The sequence below is a fragment of the Rana temporaria genome, chromosome 4 (assembly GCF_905171775.1).
Source record: "Rana temporaria chromosome 4, aRanTem1.1, whole genome shotgun sequence".
Taxonomy (NCBI): domain Eukaryota; kingdom Metazoa; phylum Chordata; class Amphibia; order Anura; family Ranidae; genus Rana; species Rana temporaria.
Genome location: NC_053492.1, coordinates 10,408,308 through 10,425,431, shown reverse-complemented (window position 1 = coordinate 10,425,431; position 17,124 = coordinate 10,408,308).

Below are 17,124 nucleotides of genomic sequence, written 5' to 3'. Positions count from 1 at the left end.
AGTGAGGTCACCTCCGGCGCGCCGGAATAACGCCGATCGGCGCGGCAAATTCCTCCAGCGTACCCAGGCAAAGCCTCCCGGGGATGGAGAAGGATAGATCAAACCTGGCAGCATCAGTAGTCGCCACAGGGGGTGAGGGTCTCAGCTGGTGGGGGGAAGAGTGTTTGGGGTGGCCCTATTCCCTTTCCCTCCACAAGATACCCTAAGGGGCAATGGCGCTAAGGGCTTTATCTCTTGTGTTTTACAGATACTGAATGTCCTGCCCAGGAGACAACCAGTAGCTCTAAAGGCAAAGCCGCCAAATCCAAGCGCTGTGGCAATTGTGGGGATAAGCTCCCACAGGCACACACAAAACCCTTATGCTTTAAATGTCTACATAAATTATCAGGCAAGGAGACAGCGCAGGCTGTGAAGGAGTGCCGAGCACTACAGTCCGAAACGCTCGCCAATCTTCAGTCCTTTAAAGCCATGGTGGAAAAGAGGGAGGAAGCCCAAGTGGGTAGGGAAAGCTCCCCCTCTCTGGCAGAATCCCCCGCTAGTATCACGGAATCCCAGGTTACAACTCTAGGCTCCGATGAAGAGCTAGTAGCCTTGGACCTCAGCTCTCCAGAGGAAGGGGAGGATTCCGATCAGGATAGTCTCTGTGAGACCAGACCTGGGGGACACCTTTTTGCAGTGGAGGACATGGAGGATCTCCTCAGAGCTATCTATCCCTCTGAGGATATTCAACTACCACCTACTCAATCCTCAGCACAGGATAGACTGTACAGGGGACTTGTAAAAGCGCAGGCTAAATCTTTTCCTGTACACCAATCTCTTAAAGATATCATTCTGAGAGAATGGAAGGAGCCTGAGTGCAAAGTTATAAAACTTAAAAGCTGGAAGCGCAGGTGCCCCTTTAAAGCTGAGGAAGAAGACAGATTCTTTAAAGTTCCGCGCCTGGATGCTTCGTTAGCACAAGTTTCCAAGCATTCGGATCTATCCTTCGAAGATTCCGGGAATATCCAGGATCCGATGGACAAGAAATCTGAAACCTTACTTCGCAGAGCTTGGGACGCCAATGCTGCCGCTATGGGCCCAGCCTTGGCCTCAACCTGTGTCGCCAGAAATGCAGACGCTTGGGTCCGTAGGTTGACAGACCATGTAGCACAGGAGAGTAAATCTAAGGAGGTGTTAGACTCTCTCTCAGTAGCTTATTTGGCAGATGCTGCCGTAGAGACAGTAAGAACAACTGCCAAGTCAGCAGCCCTTATTAATTCTGCTAGAAGAGCCCTTTGGGTAAAGACATGGGACGGAGATTTCACATCCAAGTCTCGTCTTTGCGGAATACCCTTATGAAGGGTCCCAACTCTTTGATTCTGATTTAGTGCAAGTACTCTCTCGTTCCACAGAGAAAGGCAGAAAGTTCCCTGCTAAATCCAAGAAAGATAAAGGGAAGAAATTTTTTCGAGGCCCCCCTTCAAAAAAATGTTTTAAGGGGAAGAGAGAGCAGAGAAAAAAAAGTGGGGATTCGGTAAATGCAAGGAAAAAGGTGGGATCATTTATCCGGCCCTACTACTTCCAATAAAGAATCCAAGTGACGCCAGCATAAAATTCAGCGGAAGGCTCTCGTGGTTCCTCCCGCAGTGGGAGAATATCACTCAGAGTCCTTACATTCTAAATTTGATAAGGGAAGGATACAAACTGGAGTTTCTATCTCACCCTGTCAAACTTTATTTTGACCCATCTCCTCAAAGACCCATTGAAAGCAAGGGGTCTCTTGGAGAGCGTCCAAGAACTAGCAGTTCCAGTAGATCAGATTGGCCAGGGGTTTTACTCCCACATATTTGTGGTGCCAAAACCATCCGGAAAATTCCGGCTGATCATAAATCTGCGCAAGCTAAACCAGTACCTGACTTACAAAAAGTTCAAGATGGAGAGCATCTACACAGTCAGAAGACACCTCCAGGAGGGAGTCTTTATGATAACCTTGGATCTAAAGGATGCTTACTTGCATGTCCCTATCTCCCCGAAACATCAGACATTTCTGAGATTTGCAGTACAGACGAGTCAGAGTGTCCGGCACTGGCAGTTTAAGGCTCTCCCCTTCGGCCTAGCGGCCAGTCCAAGAATTTTTTTTTTAAATCCAAAATACAAGTTTATTGAAGCACCAGTAGAAACTTACATACATCGAGATTACTTTCAGTCATAGATCATTGAACAGCAATCCATTACACATTTCAGTTTTGATAAACCATAACCTTACATCATCAACAAATATGTCAAAATCCAGTCCAATCCAGTCCCAGGCCCCCCCCGGCCACCCCCTCCCCGCATAAATGATTCTCCCGTCCCTTAGACCAATCTCATTGACAATACAGAAATCAAGTTGGATTGCTCAAACCGAGTAACCTACCCGTGACCAGGTCCACCGGTGCCAAGCCTGGTACATCCAGCCACCTGCCCCATAGCTTCTCGAACTTCTGGGAGCACCCTCTATGTTGGTATATCACTTTCTCTTTGCGCAGCATTTCCCCCAATAGATTGATCCATTCCCTCAGACTGGGAGGCTCCTCCGCTATCCAGTGAGACATTATGAGTTTGCGAGCCATAAATAGAGACCTAATGACCGCCACTTTAGTGCCCTCCTCCCATTCCAGTTCATCTAATATAAGGAGCAAGCAATGTTTTGGATCAATCAGTCCAAGAATTTTTACCAAAGTTCTAGCCGAGGTGGTGTCATTTCTACACCTCCAAGGGAATAGCCTTGATCCCATACTTGGACAACATGCTTATTTTCAGTCCGGCCTTGGAACAGCTCCAAGCAGACCGAGACAAGGTTCTATCCACACTAGAATATCTCGGGTGGTTAGTCAGCAAAGAAAAATCCTCCCTAGATCCCGCACAATCCAAGGTGTTCCTAGGGTACCGGGTGTACTCAGTGAGCCAAAAGATCTTTCTACCCCAAGAAACGATCTCCAAAGTTCAAAGAGCAGTCTCTGCTCTGCTTGGTGCCAGAGAGACCTCTCTAAGGACCATGATGAGGATGCTGGGGCTCATGTCATCTTCCATCCCAGCGGTTCACTGGGCACAGTTCCATTCCCGGAGTCTCCAGGGATTCCTTCTCTCCTCCTGGGATGGGAGAAGAGAATCGCTGGACATAACAGTGCCCCTCTCAGAAGAAGCAAGGAACTCCCTAGACTGGTGGCTCAACAGAGTCAACCTGTCGGCAGGTCGGTCCTGGACCCAACAGAATCCGTTAATTCTGACTACGGACGTGAGCGCTTGGGGCTGGGGAGCTCACATGGGAGATCTCTTCACCCAGGGTCCCTGGGACCGGGAGCAGAGCAAAGCTTCCTCCAATTTCAAGGAGCTGTTAGCAGTTGGAAAAGCACTGGATTTTTTCAGACACCAGGTCCAAGGAAGAGAAGTACAGATCTTCTCGGACAATGAATGAATGAATGAATGAATGAATGAATGAAAACTTATATAGCGCAGCACATGCGAATTTAATCGCCTCTGGGCAATGCAGTAGCTGTGTCCTACCTAAATCATCAAGGGGGTACAAGGTCCAGCAGGCTGATGAAACTGACCCAGGAGATCCTGGGGGACGTGGAGAAAAACGTTCTCTCACTTTCGGCGGTTCATGTAAGGGGGTCCCTCAACATTCAGGCAGACTTCCTCAGCAGACAGCCCATTCATTAGGAAGAGTGGGAGCTAAACAATGAGGTTTTCTCTCTGGTAAGCCAACACTTAGGCAGACCAAAAATAGATTTGTTTGCCTGCAAGAAAAACAGGAAAGTCCACAAGTACTTCTCTCTTACCAGAGAGCAGGACTCCTATGGGTTAGACGCCCTAGAGCAGAAATGGGAATTCACCCTAGCATATGCATTCCCTCCCCTGATGCTCATCCCCCGGGTCTTGCAGAAGCTATCCCGGTCAAACGGATGTCTCATTCTGATTGCGCCTTGGTGGCCGAAGCAAGCTTGGTTCCCCACATTAAGAAGGTGGTCGATGGCTCCTCCGCTGCATTTCCTGATCAGACGCGATCTCCTCTCCCAGGGACCAGTGTTGCATCCCGATCCAGGGTTTCTTGGATCGGCATGGTGTTTGAGAGCGAGATCCTCAGGTATAGGGGTTGTTCGGAAAAAGTGATTGACACACTCTTGCAGTATGAAACCAGTCACAAGAAAAATATATGCGAAAGTTTGGAAAGTCTTCTCTCGCTGGGCCCAGCCTAGAGAAGGTTCTCTCCAAACAATCCCCACGGTCCTGGATTTCCTCCAAGACGGCGTTGACCAGGGCCTGACAGTTGGCACGCTCAGGGTCCAGGTTGCAGCATTGTCAGTATTTTTTGACCAGTAGGACCGAGCGAACAGCCAGTATCTCAGGAAGGGGCCTGGTGACTCAATTGGAGGACGCATCCCAACCAATCTACCTCACATTACTGCCGGACGGCTTAAAGACTTTGGTACTGTGTAGCTGTGCTTAAACTTGGAAAAACTGTTTGGTTATGCAATCCTGTGGCAGAGGATTGTGCAACAATCCCATTGTATTCGCTAAGTCTGTGGCAGAGACTTTGTCCGCGCATCGCACCAGCTGCTAGGTCGGTGAGAAAGGCCTATCCGGTGGTTGCGAGATCCAGTGTTTGCAGCTGTTTGTTCTCTGGATCCAAAGAAGTACCCGTGATCTGCAAACTAGGTATCTGAATCTCCCCTAACCCTCCATCCCTCTATTTTTGCAAGTTGTATTGGAAGCATTGGAAAACAACAAGACTGAGTGCTTGGTGCATACATTTGTGGACGTATTCCAATACAGACTCCTAGCTCTGATACGGTGAACAGTGAGGTAACGGCAGACCCAAATCTAATCCAGCAGCTCCTACGGGGGTAGTGCTACATTTCTTTTAACAGCCTTTTTTTATTTTGCAAGGAAAAGAGGGTTGTGGCCAGGACACCCTTAAAGGAGTTCTCTGGCCTAAAACTTTTAACCCCCGCTGTGCCCGGGCTGTAAAACTATACAAAATAAACTTTCACTTACCTGCCTACGATCCCCCGTTGTTCCGATATCGCCGTCCCGTTCTCCGGTCCCGGGCCCCTTCCGCTTCCTGTGTGTCGGTGACTCAAAGTGCGCTCAGCCTATCAGCGGCCGCAGCAATGTCCCGTCGCGGCCGCTGATAGGCTGAGCGCACTATGAGTCACCGACACACAGGAAGCGGAAGAGACCGGGACCGGAGAACGGGACGGCGATATCGGAACAACGGGGGATCGTAGGCAGGTAAGTGAAAGATTATTTTGTATAGTTTTACAGCCCGGGCACAGCGGGGGTTAAAAGTTTTCGGTCAGAGAACTCCTTTAAGTAGTTGCAATTTTAATAGGCAGGTGCAACCACCCACTACAACCCGAAGAGACTCCTGGGAGGAACTATAAAAGGGTCCTGAGATCCGCGCCGCGCTCTCTTCCTGGGCCTTGCTGTGCGCACATCTCACTATGAGGGGAGAGAGGCTGAGGCCTACCACGCAGTGATCAAGTGATTCCAACCTGGCCCAGAGGGCCTAAACCTGCCTGCTGTTCGTCAAACATCCATGCGGTACCCACCAAGCTGAAGGCCTCTTGAGCCCCTTGACTGATGGGGGCATGGCCAGGTACTGGACAAGGTGGTGGTCACTTAACCACTTGCCGACCTCCTCATGTAGATATACGTCAGCAGAATGGCACGGATAGGCACATCAACGTACCTGTACGTGCTCTGCTTGATGTGGGTGGGGGGTCCGATCGGGACCCCCCCGCTACATGCAGCGGTCGGTAAGCCTCGGGGAGCGATCCGGGACGACGGCGCGGCTATTCGTTTATAGCCGCTCCGTCGCGATCGCTCCCCGGAGCTGAAGAACGGGGAGAGCCATGTGTAAACACGGCTTCCCTGTGCTTCACTATGGCGCTGCATCGATCGAGTGATCCCTTTTATAGGGAAGACTCGATCGATGATGTCAGTCCTACAGCCACACCCCCCTACAGTAGTAAACACACACCAAGTGAACACTAAATGTTACAGCGCCCCCTGTGTTTAACTCCCAAACTGCAACTGTCATTTTCACAATAAAGAATGCAATTTAAATGCATTTTTTGCTGTAAAAATGACAATGGTCCCAAAAATGTGTCAAAATTGTCCGAAGTGTCCGCCATAATGTCGCAGTCACGAAAAAAATCGCTGATCGCCGCCATTAGTAGTAAAAAAAATAAAAAAAATAAAAATGCAATAAAACTATCCCCTATTTTGTAAACGCTATAAATTTTGCGCAAACCAACCGATAAACGATTATTGCGATTTTTTTTACCAAAAATAGGTAGAAGAATACGTATCGGCCTAAACTGAGGGGAAATTTTTTTTTAATATATGTTTTTGGGGGATATTTATTATAGCAAAAAGTAAAAAATATTGCATTTTTTTCAAAATTGTCGCTCTATTTTTGTTTATAGCGCAAAAAATAAAAACCGCAGGAGGTCATCAAATACCACCAAAAGAAAGCTCTATTTGTGGGGAAAAAAGGAAGCCAATTTTGTTTGGGAGCCACGTCGCACGACCGCGCAATTGTCTGTTAAAGCGACGCAGTCCCGAACTGTAAAAACCCCTTGGGTCTTTAGGCAGCATATTGGTCCGGGGCTTAAGTGGTTAAGGATTGGTTAATTTGGGGGATGGGATGGGCCTGAGCTCGGGTAAAAGGGATCGCCCCAGGGAATTCTGGGTCCTTTCGGAAATGTCCTTGGAAGAGCTGCCCACCCTTCCGCCCCTTTTTTCTATGGTATGTCACAGCTTGCTGCGGTTTTCTTGACCTCGCCAGCATAAAATGGCAGTAATGGTCCATGCCCTTAATGGAAACCGGAAGTAGGCAGCCTGTCCGGTACTTATGGTAAGGACAGGCCCCTCCCCCCCTTTTGGAATTGTGTGCTCACAGTACAACTGTGACTGGCACTGGTTGAAAAATGTTCAATGTTCAAAATGTTATGTTTGCTTTTAATAAAGCTGTGGCCTAATGGTTGTAAGAGTGTTTATTTAATAGGGTGAAGAGGCAAGGGGGAAGGTTTTATGTACATATATATTACAGTTAAGGGGAACCTGGGCTCATTGCGCCTCAGCAGTCATGATCTACAATACGGTCGCCCGCATCCATCAGCCGTGGGTCATCGCTGGTCGCTCCGCTAAAGGACGTCTCTTCCAGGATCGATGTCTGCAAGGTGTAATCCGGTCTGGTCATTGGTAAGAGAGCAATTGTCCATCCTTTGCAACTCTTCTTTGCTACTTTATTTGAACAATGTGTACGGACACCTTTACCTCGGGAACACTTTACTACATTACTGTTTGGAACACTGTACATAGACACCTTTACTTAAAACCACTTCAAGGAGTACCGCTAGCATGTTTAAGCTCTTTGGCTATTATGGCTCCATTTTGCCTTATTGGATACAATCTAATGAGCTCTATTTGCCGGTGAAGACTATCAGGCCTGCATCTTGGACACTGCTGTTATTACCAGTTAAAGGGCCCTATTTTATCTCCTATATCGTCTGATCTCTCATTAGGATATAAAGGTTGAATAGACCTGCCTGGGGTTCCCATTTAGTGTAAGACTGTCTGTCATAGATAGCATACCTTTTACTGCCTTTACAGGTTATATTTTAGGTGGTAATTCATTGTACAAATATGTAAATTGTGTTTTGTGCTGTTGAACTGTTTTATGCTGTCTTTTAGGGAAATTATTCTCCTGAATCTGGGCTGACCAATTACCCTCTGCTGTGTATCAATACCACAGTACTTACTCCAGTGAAAGAGTATATAATATAAACAAATTTGAAGTGTGACGTGCCATTTAAAGGTGTTGTGGAAGATGTCTGAACCCAGAGTGTCAGGTGGGTTGAAATATTCACAGGGTCATGGTGATGCAGAAGAACAGGTGTATTCAAGCAGTCCTCAAGGGGGTCATGCTACATACTGTATTTATTATTTTTGCCCCCCACTGTATAGGGGCCAGAAAAGACAGTGGCCCAGATTCAGTAAGCAATTGTGCCTGCGTAACCATAGGTTACGCAGCGCAATTGCTTACTTGCTCCGGCGTTACGAATGCTCCTGATTCAGGAACATCGTAACGCCGACTGCAGCCTAAAATCTGCGTGGCATAAGGCTCTTATGCCACGCTGATTTTAGGCTGCATTCTTGCGTTGACCGCTAGGGGGCGCTCCCATTGTGCTCAGCGTATAGTATGCAAATTGCATACTAACACCGATTCACAAAGTTGCACGGGCCCTGCGTACGCAAGGTACGGAGTTTCCGTACGGCGTCTTTAGCGTAAGGCTGCCCCTTCTAATAGTAGGGGCAGCCAATGCTAAAGTATACCCGCCCTTCCCGCGTCGCGACGTTCAAATTTTACGTCGCTTGCATAAGTGATTCGTGAATGGCGCTGGACGCCATTCACGTTCACTTTGAAGCAAATGACGTCCTTGCGACGTCATTTGCCGCAATGCACGTCGGGAAAGTTTCCCGACGGAGCATGCGCTCTACGCTCGGCGCGGGAGCGCGCCTAATTTAAATGGTTCCCGCCCCCGGCGGGATCATTTACATTGCGCGCGCTTACGCCGGGCAATTTTGCCGGCGCGCTCTCACAATTTACGGAGCTACTGCTCCGTGAATCGAGGGCAGCGGCGCAAATTTGCGGGGGCGCAGGGCAAAATCGTTGCCCTGTGCCTCCGCAAAAAAAGAGCAAATCTCTTTGAATCTGGGCCAATGTTCATGTTGAACTGTTAACTCCTCCCTACTCTCTAACTAGACCAAAAGCTCATCTTAAGTGGTCAGTGTAGTGGCCCCTTACATTGATGACCAATGGGAGAAGGACCTCCCTATATCAGTGGTCAGTGTAGTGGCCCCTTACATTGATGACCAATGGGAGAAGGACCTCCCTATATCAGTGGTCAGTGTAGTGGCCCCTTACATTGGTGACCAATGGGAGAAGGATCCCCTTATATGAGTGGTCAGTGGGAGAAGGACATTCTTACAACGTCATTAGTGGGAAGACGGCCCCCCCCCCTTACAAATCATTGATCTCAGTTGTACTGAGAGATAAAAATTGTTCATTGCTCAAGAAACCCTGGTTGAGAATGGCCAACTAGGCAGTAATATATTTCTATCCCCCTTGGTGGGAGTGGAGATGATCCATCTATAAGGATATACAGTACATACACACACAGCACAAGGTCTGTACACACAATCAGAAAATCTTACAAAAAATACTGCTTTTGAAGCGATCGTATGATAATCTGATCGTTAGTACACAGCTTTCGTCTGAAATTTTCCAAAGAGACAAACACAAAAATAAAATTCTCATAAGATACCAGATCGTATGTTTTTTTTTTACGTTAAATCAGCACAGTTTTTGTCTGAAAATACAATACAAATACATTACATCACTTCCAAATTTTTATTCTGTCGTACTAGAATTGTTGTACTTTAGTAATCTCTTCATTTTCGATCTGGAGACTAGTATGGGAAAAAAACGGACAATTATTTGTCCGATAATCTCATTGGGCCAGATTCTCAGAAGAGTTACGACGGTGTATTTCAGGAAACACCGTCGTATCTCTGTTTCTGAGCCCGGGTATCTATGCGAGTGATTCCTAGAATCATTTTCACATAGATACGGCCAAGATCCGACAGGTGTAAGTTACTTACACCGTCGGATCTTAGATGTAATGCAACGCCGGCCGCTAGGTGGCGTTTACGTTCAGGTCTCATTTGACTATGCAAATGAGCCTGATACGCCGATTCCCAAACGAATTTGCGGCGCGTACTCGTCGCTTACGTCGTTTCCGTAAGCGTAAGTTTACCCCTGCTATATGAGGGGTAACCTTACGCCAGTCCGCCGTATGCCATGTTAAGTATGGCGTCGGGTCCGCGTCGTCTTTTTCCGTCGGTTACGTTGTTTTCCTAAGTCGTTCTTGAATACGACTTTACGTCAATGACGCACACGTCGGCGTCATTGACGTTTTCCGTCGTGAGCTGGAGCATGCGCACGGGTCTATTTTTCAGCCCGGCGAATGCGCAGTTCAATCGGCGCGGGGGCGCGCTTAATTTGAATGCAAACCGCCACCTTCGAATTACGCGGCCATACGCTGGGCCATTTACACTACGCCGCCGCAAATTACGGAGCAAGTGTTTGGGGAATACGGCACTTGCTCCTGTCACTTGTGGTGGCGTAGTGTACATGGCTTACACTACGCCAACGCAGATTCTTAGAGAATCTGGCCCATTGTGTGTAATAGGCTTAGGAGACGTTTATTGGGGCTGCAGTTCCTCTGAGCTCCACAAGGTGGTGATCTCCCTTCTACCAATACAGGAAATCTCTATGGAATACATACAGGAAGTAATGTCAACTATAAATAGGTTAATGACGAGTCAAGAGGAAGTAGAGAGGAGACGTTGCTGGAAGTGGCAGCAGAGGAGGTAATAAGATCTTATTTTCTTTCAAATTCTTTATTTTTATAAGGAAGTAGTCAGTGAATACATGGATACATTGTTAGAGCACATTACGTCGTATTCCTTATTAACAAACTTAATATATCATCATATTATTTAGGAAGGGGGATATCACCCTGACTTTGCTCCGTGTATTCTCTTTTCCTCCCTTCTTTTTTTATCTTTTACAAAGAAAACCCCTAAACCCAACTCAACCCCAAAGAAAAAAAAAACTCCCCTTCCCAGGGGCGACGCGCTACCTCCATACTCTTCTAGCAATTCGTATTATTCATATATATTATTCCTAGGTAGGCAGATCTCGCCCCTCAGGATTAGTCCCCAGCATTCTCCTCCCCTCTTCTGGTTATACAAATAAATCCCAGGCTGCCCATATTTTAATATACTGCGTTTTTCTGTTTTGGTCCGAGAGCACTAAATCCCACATGGCCCTGACTTTTTTAACCATGTTAAGCCACGGTTAAATAGAAGGCGGCTTGGATTTTTTCCAACTAAAAGTGACACAAGCCTTGGCAGCGTTGACTAAATGGCACAGCACCGAGTTTTTATATATCTGCACGGGGATGTCTGAACAATTGAGCAAGAAAAAAGCAGGGTCATCTGGAATTGGAAAGGCAGTAAATCTTTGTGAGATCCTTTGTACCTCCAGCCAGTAAGCTCTGCTCTTTGAACACGACCAGAATATATGAAATAAAGTCCCCTGCTCCTCATTACATCGCCAACAGCGGTCTGTGGCGTCTGCAAAAAATGTACAGAGCCTTGACGGGGTATAATACCATCTCGTCAATAATTTAGAATTGGATTCTTGAATCAGCGTGCAGATCGATTAATTCAACGAGAGGTAAATGATCTTCTGACGCTGGGCTAAAGTAAAAATCTTATTAACGTCTCTTTCCCGCATTTTAATCCTCGGTAACTCAAAGTCCTCTGAGGGAGCAATTAACAGCACGAACATCTTGGATATCGTCCAAGTTAAGGGTTCTTTCTCTACGCAATATAGTTCAAACATCGTTCATTGACATTTGTAATTTGTCCTAAAAAAATGGCATAACTGTTACACCTGCCATAAATTTCATTTAAATCGACCCCCCAGTTGTGTCGATGAGGCCACCGTGGGCCAAGTCTCAGAGTGTAAAAAATTTGATGTCTGGGTGCAGTCCTTCTCCAATAGCTTGTTAAATGCCCCTGATCCCACCCCTGGGCTAAAACTTGGGTCTCCCAAAAATGACAAACACTGGGCTAGATTCACGTAGCTGCGCCCATTCGTACGGCGGCACAGCGTATCGTATTTACACTACGCCGCCGTAAGTTTGAGAGGCAAGTGCTGTATTCACAAAGCACTTGCCTCCTAACATACGGCGGCGTAGCGTAAATGGGGCCGGCGTAAGCCTGCGTAATTCAAATGTGAAAGGGGGGCGTGTTTTATGCTAATGTGTGACGACCTGACGTGATTGACGTGTTTTCCGAACGGCGCATGCGCCGTCCGTGTACATATTCCAGTGTGCATTGCTCCCAAGTACGCCGCAACGACGTATTTAAATTACGTCCAGCCCTATTCGCGAACGACTTGCGCAAACAACGTAAAAAATAAAAATTTCGAAGCGGGAACGAAGTCCATACTTAACATTGGCTGCGCCTCCTAATAGCAGGAACGACCTTACGCCGAAAAAGCCTAACGTAAATGACGTAAATAAATTGCGCCGGCCGTATGTACGTTTATGAATCGGCATATCTAGGTAATTTGCATATTCTCCGCCAAAAACAACGGAAGAGCCCCTAGCGACCAACGTAATATTGCACACAATTATACGCCGCCGCATTCAAGTTACGCCGGCGGAGGAAGCCTATTTTTTGAGCGTATCTGCCTTTGAGAATCGGCGTAACGATACGCCGGCGCAGATTTGAATTTACGGCGGCGTATCTGGAGATACGCCGCCGTAATAGCTACCTGAATCTAGCCCAATGTTGATTGTGTCAATGACTATCTAATGCCGAGTACACACGATAATTTTTCAGCATGAAAAAAACATTGTTTTTAAAAAACATCTTTTAAAATGATCGCGTGTGGGCTGCACATCGTTTTTCAGTTTCTGAAAAAACATTTTTTTTTTCGAACATGCTGCATTTTTTAACGTCGAGAGCAATAATTCTAGCCCTAGAGACCTCCTCTGTAACTCAAAACATGCAACCTGTGCCACTCGTGCCACAGCTGTCACGCCGAGCCCTCTCTGTGGGCACGCAGCACCCCCGCCAGGAGGGAATCCCGCAGCAAAGCAGTCACTTGCGGTGCAGGCGATCGTCAGTGCGATCGGGAGGCAGTGTGAGTGTGATCAGGCAGTGGGGCGGCAGATGTGAGCAAAGCCCTCCCTGCATTCACTGAGGGCAGCCCAGTGAATAGGTTACAGAGTGTCTGCTGTAAGCAGCGAGTGATGCCTCTGGATACCGAGGAGGAGAAGACTGACTCCTCCCTTCCTGGCTGAAGCATGGCAATGTGGAGGACTTCACATACACGGGTAGGACAGTGCTATGGGGGAAATGGGGGGGGGGGCACAGAGAACACTGCTGTGTATGTGGGGGGATGTGAAAGGGCAGAGGACACTGCTTTGGGAAAGGCCTTCACATCACCCCCCCCCCCCCCCGATCCCAGTATTCTGAGCACATGCATCTATCTATCTCTAAAACCCAGAATTCTGAGCACATGCATCCATCCCTAATCCCAGTATTCTGAGCACATGCATCCATCCCTGATCCCAGTATTCTGAGCACATGCATCTATCTATCTCTAAAATCCAGAATTCTGAGCACATGCATCCATCTCTGATCCCAGTATTCTGAGCACATGCATCCATCCCTAATCCCAGTATTCTGAGCACATGCATCCATCCCTGATCCCAGTATTCTGAGCACATGCATCCATCCCTGATCCCAGTATTCTGAGCACATGCATCCATCCCTGATCCCAGTATTCTGAGCACATGCATCCATCCCTGATCCCAGTATTCTGAGCACATGCATCCATCTCTGATCCCATGCATCTATCTATCTATCTATCTATCTATCTATCTATCTATCTATCTATCTATCTATCTATCTATCTATCTATCTATCTAGCTCTAAAACCTAGTATTCTGAGCACATGCATGTATCTATCCCTAAAACCCAGTATTTGGAGCACATGCATCCATCTCTGATCCCAGTATTCTGAGCACATGCATCCATCTCTGATCCCAGTATTCTGAGCACATGCATCCATCTCTGATCCCAGTATTCTGAGCACATGCATCCATCTCTGATCCCAGTATTCTGAGCACATGCATCCATCTCTGATCCCAGTATTCTGAGCACATGCATCCATCTCTGATCCCAGTATTCTGAGCACATGCATCCATCTATGATCCCAGTATGCTGAGCGTAACGCACTCCTTTAAAAAAAAATCACAAACGTTTTTTTCTGGGCAGAATTGTATGTTTTTGGTTCCTTAGGGCTCATTCAGAGGGATGATCAGTCCCTTCCTCTGTACAGAGCCGCTGGTAGGTTTAATTCCATGTTGGCACTTTGAAATAAATAAGTTGGTTTTGTGTCGCTATTTGGGCACTCAGGCTCAAAAAGGTTCGCCATCACTGTCATAGACCTTCAAGGAAGGCAACTCTAAATGTATAATCCTATCTCAGAAGAACTTCCTAGAGGTCAAAAGTTCTGAGACATATTTAAGTCTTCCTTCTAAGGACCTTAACCTCAAGTACAAGAATGGCTTTTAGACTCAAGCACATCACCTCTGTGTACCTCAATTGGTTCAGGTAGAAGCCCTCAGCTCAGGTTGGTGCATGACTCTAATGCTGGACATTTTGGAGTTTCTAAAAATGGAAAAACTGTTATTACAGGCGGTCACCGGGTTACAAACAAGATAGGCACTGTAGGCTTGTTCTTAAGTTGAATATGTTTGTAATTTGGAACAGGTAAATTTTCTAAGTGTAGCTCCAGCCAAAAAAATCTATTTTTAAGCTTTTTGGATAGCATAGGGAAGAGTTATCCGTGTGTGTTGCTGTCTGTGCCCCTGTTCAGAAGATGTCACCTCACTTTCTGTCCCAATGACAATTGAGTTTTGAAAATTTTGGGTTATTAGGGAAACAAGGATTGGTGATAAAGCATCGGTGAGGAGACACATTTTTCCCATATTAACTCTTACAGGAGAGAATTTCCCTTCCTAGGGGTAGATTTCCTCTCACTCCCTGTTGTTTCCCTCAGTTTGTAAGTAGGAGTCGTTTGTAATTAGGGGACCGTCTGTACTTGCCTTTTGGTTACAAGAAAGACGTCAAGAACTATGCAACCTCATGTTAGACACCCCGATCTTCTCCTTCACAAACCTGGCCTTAAGATGCCCACGCAATGTCCTGGGATGAGGGGAGTACTCTCAGGACCCAGGTCTGAACCTGTGACCTCTGCTGTTTCTGGCAGTATCTGTTCTTGCTGAGCCACCTTGGATGCTGTACAAAAGCCTGAACCTTGTTTCTCTTAAACTATTTGCTCCTTAATGAACTTCTTATTTTAGCCATTGCTTTGCACAAGGAATGTGTTTGGATGATGACTTTATCATTGTGTGTGTCAGGTTCCTATAAGGTGTCAGGATGTCACTGTCTATTTCTCCATGGAGGAGTGGGAGTATTTAGAAGGACACAAGGATCTCTACAAGGACGTCATGATGGACAATCAGCCGCCCCTCACATCACCGGGTAAGAGGAGACTTTATTGTAAAGGAGAGAGCAGTACGGAGGCTCCACCTAGATCCCCCATCATCTGATAAACACATAGAAACAATGTATTCAGTCAGTGTGTGTGTTTCCTACAGATGGATCAAGTAATGGGAACCCACCAGAGAGATGTCCCCGTCCTCTGTATTCCCGGGATTCCACACAGGAAGGTCACACCATCCCCCACCATCATCAGGTAGATGAGGAACAATCACTGATAGTATCATTAGGATCTGTACATCTGTATTGTCACCACTGATGTCATTTTTATTATATATTCAGAGTGGAAACCTGAGAGATTCTAAACTTGAGGTTAAAGAGGAGGATGATAAGGATGGGGTGATGGAGTCTGAGTCTCTAAAAGGACACAAAGATCTGTACCAGAACAACATGGTGGAGTCATCCAGCTACAGGAACCCACCAGAGAGATGTCCCCGTCCTCTGTATTCCCGGGATTCCACACAGGAAGGTCACACCATCCCTCACCATCATCAGGTAGATGAGGAACAATTATTGGTAGATCTGATTTATAGACAGCATGTTTGTTACAATAAATGTCATATTTTATCTTTCAGAGTGGAAACCTGGAGGAAGATAATATTGTTGTTAAAAAAGAGTATAAAGAAGAGGATGAGGAGTATGGAGTGATGGAGGAGTTTCCAGGAAAACACAAGGATATGATGGAGCCACCTAATACCAGGAACCCACCAGAGAGATGTCCCCGTCCTCTGTATTCCCAGGAAGATCACAGCATCCTTCACCATTACAAGGTTGGTGGGACGGAGTATGTAAAATATGGACTTGTGGAAACGATGTGTGGAGTTTTGTATGTGATATCACAATATTAAAGCTTATATTTTACATATGTCATTTCCTTGGTTTAGGGCAAAGATTGGAATGATATAAAAGTTGAGGTTAAAGCAGAAGAAGAAGAGAGGTATGTGAGGAATAATCAGCAGTCTATGGAGGAGGATGGAATAACGGGGACATTTATAGAGGAGGACACTCCTACAGAGATCAGCACAGGTGGGCCATTAACACTAAATACATTCCTCCACCCATACTGCTCACTGATTGGTCCAGAGTAGGGCGGGGACTGGGTGATATCGGCCTGTAATCCCCTGGTCACTTTCCTGAGCTGTGTTCCCCGTCCTGTATTCCTGTATTTCTCTCGGATAATCTTCCTTCTCTGTGCTGCAGACACAATTTATGTATCTAGACTGGATTTATGGAGATTCTGGGGCAGGCTGGATGGATCGACTTTTTTTATGAGATCACTGCCAGTGGCTATAGCAGCCAGCAATAATCATAGTCAGCAGAACACAATGGCACTGTGGGAGAGATTCCCTTAGCAACCCTGCCTATGCTGATAGAGGAATTTAGCAATTTTCTTTTCTTCCACCCGTGGCAGACAAAAAGAAAAATCAATGGACTGCTTAACTTTGTTGTTTGCTGACAATGCCAGGTAGACAGATATGTCTGCCTACTTTTACATGTTGATAATTATGCGGTACCATGTTTAAACATTTGCAACCTTAAACTGAAAGTGATACTAAGGGAGGAGTAAATAACCCAATGATGATGGTCTTTAGGGTCAGTCCAGTCTTCACCTTGGTTGTTCTCCCCCCATCCTCACTCTCTGACCTCTGGTGGGGCTCAGCCCTGTTGTTATTCATGACTAAATCATGGACTAAATAAGGAAGTGCAGTACTTCTTGTGTTGGGAAGATGGCAATGAGTGATAGAGGGGGTGAGGACACTCGTCCTATAATTCCCATTATCACTCCTATAAAATACAGTTCTCGTTGTTTCCTTACTCTCTGACTAAGGTCCATGAATAAAGAAAAGAATTGGTGGGTGTAACGGTCAGGGGTTAACA